Raw genomic sequence first — 8,966 nt, 5'->3', positions numbered from 1 at the left:
TTTTTTTAAGGAGTCTGCCTTTACTCCCATCTAATTATACTTCCTTTCCCAGAGGTAATCATTGTTTTCTGTTGGTATATGCCCTCCTACTTTTTCTCTATGCATTTACACTCACATACATGTCTGTGGGTGTTGGGTTTTCTTTTTCATAACTGAAATGATGGACAATGTTGAGTTTCAAGCCATATCAAATTTCAAAGCCAGAAAGAACACACAAGAAGGACTGCAACCTGTCCATCATTCCAGGCTTTTTTTTCCTCAAGGCCCTCCAATCTCATCTGTAGCCACAGCAAACACATCATAGGCACTGAGAATTGTGCCACACATTGAAGAAAGAGGTGCATCAACAAGATCCCCGTGGGACATCTGACCCCATGGCACTCTCTTCTTGTGGCTTTACATTGCAAAAACCGAGCTGAGAAGAAAAGGATGGAAGAGGTCAGTGAGGGAGAAATGCATGGGCCCCTAGGGCACCTGGGTGCCTGGGGCTTTAGGATTTAGATAATCACTAGGGCTCTAGACAGTTTTGCCTTTTGTAGCCAGAGGGATGGAGTTTGAAGCATGTAAGATTTTGGAAAAAATGCAACTGAACAAGGTCTAATCATCAGTGATTGGAAGTGAAATGTGCAATAAGAGCCAACTGGGAATTAACTCAAAAGCATTTTGAAAGTTTTCTTCAGTGAGTTAAAATTGCAGCTTTTTGTCCCAAATTTCGCAACAAATACTCCATAGGAATTTTTTAAGCCTCGGAGTCCTTAACTAATGTTATTTAAGGCAATTTTATGTGTCTAATTGTACAGATTATTTGCTAACTTTCGAGCAAGAATGATCTCAAAATACCCTTGTGTCTACTGATATTTCAAGGTAAGGGAATGCTCTGGAATGCTTCCCATTTTCCAAATGTAATATTTTCCAAAATAAACGTTGGAGTAACTGCATGGTTGATACTATGTGGACATTTTAATTCACACAATAATATTCTGGAGTTTATGGAAGCTTGGCTTTTTTCCAGGAAGTTTGGAAGTCCAAAAAGCTGGCTGTTCCTTCTCTGTGGGAGAAAGACGGAGCGTGTGAATCTGAATTGGTAAATTGGAGAAGAGGTCACAAACTGAACGGAGTTAAGTAAGGAAAAGTGCGATGCAATCTGCAGTGGGAGAAAAGCCAGTGCACAGAGGGTAAGGACCGGTTACCATTAAAGACTTCAAAATTAGGGCCTTGGAGGAGAAATGAACAGAGAGGTTAACAACCCCTTGTTTCTTTCTCTCTTCGAGAGGATGGGGCTGGTGTAATGAGATCCAGGTGCAACCCTGGGATATCAGGGTTCCCCATCCTTGTGTGTTCAGGAGCCCCTGTAACCTTTAGCGCTTGTAACTCATGTGCTGCCTCTTCCAAAAAGACTGCCTTGGAGGCCTGATTGCAGTCATCAAATGACATCACACTGTTGAGATTATCTGTTTCCTTGTTCTTTTCTTCATGGTCTGTGAGATTCTTAAAACCAGGATGTAAAAGATACACAATAATGATGTGTTGAATGTTGACTGAATGAGCCTCTCTGGTTAGAAGTAATCTCTCCCTCCTCTGAGCTCCCTCGGTGCTTTGCGCTTACCTCACTCATGTAATTTTTGTCACATTCTACCTCGTATTGTATTTTCCATACATTTTAGCTCCACTCTTAGAATTCTTCTACAAGAGATGAGAAAATGCACATAAAGTATTAATATTAGTACCCTGTCTTCTGGATAAATGATAGCTATTACTTGTGTAATGATGTACCTGGAAGAGCAGAAAATATATTTTATTTTAAAAAAAAAGTTTTAGAAAATTGTATTGGAGTAGATCTTCTTTATTTTGCAAGAATCATTTGAGTGAATTATGCAACTACTGCCTTGGAACAAGGGAATAATAGGATGGCTTAGTCCTGAAATATCGGTTCCTTCCCATTCCCCTTGTGTAGAAGGTTGGGGTGAGTCAGCGCAGAGTTGCACAACTCCAGGGGTGCCATCCATATCATAATCTATTGTGAAAGATGTATTCTGAGGGACACAATGTGGATGGTGCCTCTGGAATTGTGCAAGGAGGCTGCCCTGGAAAGAGGAAAGGAAAAGAGGTTCTGACCCTTTCTCTTTGACATTTTAGGTTATTGGACCTCAAATGAATTGGGATGATATTCATTGAGGTCTACTAGCAGTGAAGAAGAGCAAGGATCCCAGAGAGGCACTTGCCATAAGGGAAGGGCTGTCTGTGGAGCACTGGGCCTGGTTCAGATTTCTGACTGAGCTGATGCCATTGGGAAACAAAGATGGAACACACTGAGCAAATAGTAAGTCAGCTGAGAAGCTGAACCTTGAGGGCAAAGCCTGGTGCACCCTGCAGCCAGGTTAGGATCTGGACCACAGGAGTATCCTCCTCAGTAGTAAATAAGCCCAGTGGACTGTGATAGCGCAGCAAGGACCCAGTATGGCAGAAACTGGGCTCATCAACTCACTGGTCTTCTCTCAACCTGGCTTTTGGAGGTGGACTGAGGAAATGTTTTGAACTCTTAAATATTTTAGGGGAGAGAGGTACTGGACTTTGTGCTAGTGAAGGCAGATGGGGTACAACAGTTAATTGAAGAGATTCAAGAGATGTGATTATATTTAGATTCCAGGTTGGTCTATGAGGTCATAATGGTTTTATCTTCTTCTCTATCATCATCATCAGCTAGCTTTGTACCCTCAGAGCATCTGGCACATGGTTGGCATGTGATGGGTGCTCCGTGGGACCAAGGGACCTCAGGAAGCCCACTTTTGTAATAGAATTGAGAACTCAGGTCTTTCCAGATTGAATCTGAAGAAAACCCAGAGTCCCAGAGTAAAACAGATTGTCAGGCCCACTCAAGAATGGACCTGAATCGCCTCAGGGACATTGTAACTGCAACACCTTTCTGAGATCTCTCCAGCACAAATCGGAAACACCAAGGTGGATGTAGAACTCTTCTTTCCTCTGTATTTCACTTGCTGTGTTTCCTCGAGGGTCCAGAAAGTTGAGACTGGTGTTTCAATTCCACTTCAAGTTTACCCTCCTGCATAGTGTACGCTCAGCACATGTAAACGACTGACCAGCTAGCTGGCTGAGTGCAAAGTTTTGATACTGAAAGAACTGGAGTCATTCATTATCACTTCATTCCAGACATGAGATCAGAATGGCAATTCGAGGAAAATAGTCCCTTGTGGTTTTGTTCGTGCATGTGATTTTCATTGTTAAAAACTAAATCTATCATTTCATAAGAAGCATTCCTTTTATAATTTTATAGTCATATAAACAAGAGTGCACTCTGGCCCCACCTTCTTCTCTGGCTCTAGTGTGGTGGTCAACGTCCTGGGTTTGGGTCAGTCAACACTAGGTCTGAATTATGTTTTGCAGCCTATTCATTGTATGATCTTTAACAACTCACTTAACTTCCAAAATGTGTTTCTGGTGTATGGAAGGGGATAATAATTCTACATAGTTCATAAAATTAAATGAGAAATTATATGTCAGGCACTACGCCTGACACAAAATAAGCACTCAACAAATGTTACTATCACTATAATTTCCTTCATCACTAAACTCCACTCTGCATCCTTTCATTCCTTCCCTTTATGTTCATACTTGAACCCGCTGCAATCCAGTGCCTATGCTCCACACACTTTGATGTTCTTTCTTGATTTAAAATAGTTCTTTTTGTATCTATTTCAGGTGTACAATATATTTTGATATACATATCCATAGTGAAATGATTACCACAGTCAAGCTAATTAACATATCCATCTCCTTACAGTTACTTTTTAAAATTTTGCCAGCTTTGTTGAGGTATAATTGACAAATAAAATTGTATAAATTTAAAATATACAACATGATAATTTGATATATGTATATACTGTGAAATGATTACCACAATCAAGTTAGTTAACACATGTATCACTCTACCTAGTTACTGTGTGTGTGTGTGTGTGTGTGTGTGTGTTAAGAACATTTAAGATCTCTCTCAACAAATTTCAAGTATACAATATTGTTAACTGTAGTTACTATATTGTACATTAGATCCCCAGAACTTATTCGTCTTATAACTGAAAGTTTGTACTCTTTGACCAACATCACCCCATTTCCCCTACCCCAGCCCCAGCCCCTGGCAACCACCATTCTATTAATACTCTCTGTTTCTGTGGGTTCAATTTTTTAGATTCTATATATAAATGAGATAATACTGTATTTGTTTTTCTCTGTCTTATTTTGCTTAGCATAATGTCCTCAAAAGTTAACTATGTTATCGTAAGTGATGGGATTTCCTTCTCTTTTACAGCTGAATAATATTCCATTGTATGTATACATACACCACAATTTCTTTTCTCATTCATCTACTGACAGACACTTAGGCTATTTCCTTGTCTTGGCTACTGTGTATAGTGCTGCAATGAACATAGAAATGCAGATTTTCTTTGAGATACCGATTCCATTTCCTCCGGATATATACCCAAAAGTGGGATTGTTGGATTATATGGTAGTTCTGTTTTGAATTTTTTGAGGAATCTCTGTACTGTTTTCCGTAATGGCTGTACCAATTTATATTCTCACCAACAGTGGACAAGTGTTCCCTTTTTCCACATCCTGGCCAACATTTATTCCTTGTTTTTTTGATAATAGCCAATCTAACGGGTATGAGGTTATATCTCATTGTAGTTTTGATTTGATTTGCATTTTCCTGATGATTAGTGGTGTTCAGACCCTTTTCACATACCTGTGGGACATTTGTATGTCTTCTTTGGGACAATGTCTATTGGGCTCCTTTGTCCACTTTTTAATTGGATTATTTGGCTTTTGGCTACGGTGTTGTATGAATTCCTTATATATTTTGGATATTAACCGCTCGTCAGATATATCATTCACAAATATTTTCTCTCATTCCATGTGTTGCCTTTTCACTTTGTTGTCCTTTGCTTGTGCAGAAGCTTTTAAGTTTGATGTAGTCCCACTGATTTATTTTTCTTTTGTTGCTTGTGAACTTTGATGTTCTTTTAAAGGTCTTCAATGACCTTCTTATTGCCAAGGCCAATGCATGTTTGTCATTGCTTCCCTTGCTTTCTTTGGGGTATTTGATATCACTCTCTTCTTTTTAGTATTCTCTTCTCTTTTTGTTTCCATGACAATTCATTCTCCTGATTCTCCTGATGAATCCCAATATTTCTCCTCTCAAATTTCTCACTGGCTTCTTCCTACCTCGGTCAGCCTTCCATATTACTACTCTTACATCTAATTCTTCACTTGCCTTTCCTTTTCACCTTGCACACTACTACTTTGACTTCAATTATCATTCATACTCCAGTTACTCTTAAATGCATATTTATACATCTGTATTAATTTCCAGACCTGTATTTTTGATATCTTACTTGACATTTCCACCCGGATTTCCCTTGGGAACCTCAAACTTGGGGTATATAAAGCAAACGTATCCTCTCCCATTCCAAATCAGCTCTTATCCTGTAGTCCTTTTATTATTAGTGGTATTACTATTTCCACTATATTTGCATTCATTCGCTAAAACTAATGCTATCTATAATTTCTGCCTCATAATCACCATCCTACTTCCACCCTACCCCCACCAATATCCACTCATTCTATTCCTAAATACCTCTTAAATCTATCCTTTCCTCTCCATCCTCACTGCCAGAACTTTGATTTAGGCCACCACTATCTCTTGCCCAGATATTGTAGCAGCATTCATATACATACATACATACATAGCTGTCATTTTGTAATTTTAAAATATCATCATGCCATGTCACTGACCTGCTAAAATCCTTTACAAACCTCACCCTCAAAACTGAGCAGAACCAGAGTGAAACTGCTAGAAAAAAACAATAATAACAAGAATAATTTACTTTTTAAAATTAGAGTAGATTCAAGGTTATCTCTATGGCAACCTTGTACTCATTTGTATTCTGATATGCTTTTTTTTGTTTTTTGAGACAGGGTCTTACTCTGTTGCCTGGGTGAAAGTGCAGCGGTATGATCATAGCTCATCACAACCTCAAACTCCTGAGCTCCAAGAGATCCTCCATCCTCAGCCTCCCAAATAGCTGGGACCACAAAAATGCACCACCATGCCCAGATAATTTTTTACTTTTTTTTTTTATTGAGACAGGGGTTTTACTATTGACCAGGCTGGTCTCGACCTCCTGGCCTTAAGTGATCTTCCCACGTCTGCCTCCCAAAGTGCTAGGATTACAGGTGTGAGCCACTGCACCCAGTCTTGATACACTTTCTTAAGTGGAAAAGAAAGAGAAGGAGTTACAACTAGCACACTAGGATTTCATATTAGCCTGGGACTGTCCATGGAAACTGTTCACATGAACACCATTCACCACATACACAGTGGAATAAAGGTCGAGAACTACTGGCCTGCGTCTCAACGATTGCTCACATCCAAGATCTCTCCCTCTGCTTTGCCAGTCCATAAACTTGCTGTGATCAGTGCTCAGGGATGATAGGAGCCTGCCAGACTAACTCATGATAAATAAAATGTACAGGACACTAAAAATAGATACCATAATGCTTTTTTAAAATTTTCAATGAGAAAACTGTCAAATAGATTGGAATATTAACATTATATTAAAGGATGTTTATGCCCCTTGTTACTAAAGAAGACTCATCATAATCATAATATTCCTTTGTGGCCTGGCTATGATATTCTGTTATATCATTGCCACAACAGGATGGTTTTGCTGATGGGACTGATATTGATAATGTCCTTTATCCACCTCCACATTTCATACAGCTTTGTCATTAGACCTGGAAATATTTCAAGTCTTACCTCCAGCAAGGAAGTTTCACCGTCTGAGGCAATGCTGGGATGGGAATCGCTCACATTCGCTTCTCATACTATTTTTCTGTGCTTCACAGATGAACAATCTCTCTTAGAGTTGTAAATTTTTTCTTTAAATCAAGTTACAATCAAATCCTATAGGCTTGGGAACTTTCCTGTCTTCTAGGTGATGTTTTATGTCTGCTCTGAACCATCATTCTTTGTCTTTAGAGGTTCACTATCACACAGATAGCGTATTTCACAGTTTTCCAACTTCTTGAACTTACTGTAGACCTCAAGTACCAATAACAACTGGTACTGACAACAAGAATGGAGGAATTCTTGAGAAATTCAGAATTCTCTGAAAAAGTGACTGAGTGCTTCACACAGGTGACATTTGAGTTGATTTTTAAAGGATGGCTAGGAGTTTTCCAAGCAAGGTGACTGGCATTTCCAAAGACAAAGAGGCTTACAAAATCATGCTATGTTCTGGAAACACCCAGAAATTTGGTATGGTTGTATTGATAGAGTGTGGGAAGTGGTAGGAGAGGATACTGAGCAAATGGGTCAATATCACAGTGTAAAGAGCCTTGTGTGCCATGGTAGGCAATGGGTATTCAACAGGGCTATTACCAGTAAAAAGTGGCCCCTAATGTTCACTCCAACCTCAATAAAAGAAAAAGTATTCCCTTCCTTTCTGTTTTGCAAAGTAAGCAGGGTAAGCAAACATGCTTATACATAGAAAAGGTTTCTGGGAGGAAGGAGAGAATAAGTTTATCTTTGGCACAGAAGAAACTTTACCATAGAATGAGCACCTGGCATATAACTGGCATGTGGTAGGCATGTAATTGTTGCTAGTTGAACAGCTGAATGGATAGGTGGAAGGATGGATAGATGAGATGGCTAATGTCTTTGTAATGGATAAGTAGTTCCCAAAGCTCTTGAGTCGCTAGTGGCTATTTTAATAAATATATAATATGCCCAAGGCAGCTGTGATTTGAGGCCAAACATGTCATAAATCAGGAATGCGAAAATCAGTCTCATTCCAGCTCATTGTTGCCTTGACTTTTTCCTCTTGGGCTCCCAGCTATAAGGCTTGGCAATGCTATCTCCGCCACACTTCATACAGCCCACGTTCACATTTCAATAAATTGACCACGGTACTTAATTTCCTCTTAATTTTACTTCTGGGTTTCAAACTTGCATCTCTCCTAAAAAGGTTTATAATCCTTTTTCCCCTGACTAATGGTCCTTTATTGTAAAAATCTATATTAAGATCCAAGAAAAAGTTTTCTCACACAATTATCATTTAATCAATTTAATGTTTGACTTAATATTTGTCCTTGTTACTGTCTAGCTCTTCCTAAAATGCATATTCAATTATTACATATTTGCAATAATACCATGGAATTTTATATTATATTTGATATTATGTGACGCTTATTGTTCTGTGTTGTTTTAGTCTTTGTTTTCTTATCTGATTTTGTGCCTACTTCTTCCCCCCACCTCCAAATACTAACAACCTGATATACCCTAATTCTATTCAATTCTCATGAAACCACACACACACACACACACACACACACACACATACTCTTTGCTCATTTTTTGATAAAAATGTATCACACTCCATATAGTTCTCTGCTACTTGATTTCCTCATTTAATGATACACATGGACATACTTCCAGGTCAGTGTATCTAGATCCAATTCATTCAGAATATACCTGTAAAAATATGATTGTGTCTCTATTAATTCAACCTTTATTTATTGATGGACATCAGAAATTTCCAGTTACTACCAACAACATTGCAATAAACATTCTTGTACCTAAATCTTTTAGTGTATGTCTATTACTTCTATAGAATATGTTCCTAGATTAAGATAAAGGTACATGTAATTTAAATTTTAGTAGATGTTACAAGATGACTTTCCCAAAAAGTCACGTTCCTACATTCCTACAAGCTTATCAACTTATCTGAGCAAATATTCTGAGAAGTAATAAAGCATAATGGTTAAGAACAGAAGCCCTGGAGCAAGACTATGTGGTATGAATCCTAGCTCTTCATTACAACCTGTATGACCTTGAACAAGTTAAGTGATTGTACTGTATCTCAGTTTCATATCTGTAAAATGGGGATAATAAT

The sequence above is a fragment of the Propithecus coquereli genome, unplaced genomic scaffold (genome assembly GCF_000956105.1).
Source record: "Propithecus coquereli isolate 6110/MARCELLA unplaced genomic scaffold, Pcoq_1.0 Scaffold170, whole genome shotgun sequence".
In the NCBI taxonomy this organism is placed as follows: domain Eukaryota; kingdom Metazoa; phylum Chordata; class Mammalia; order Primates; family Indriidae; genus Propithecus; species Propithecus coquereli.
The sequence above is the reverse complement of the archived record's forward strand: the minus strand, read 5'-3'. Positions refer to the sequence as shown.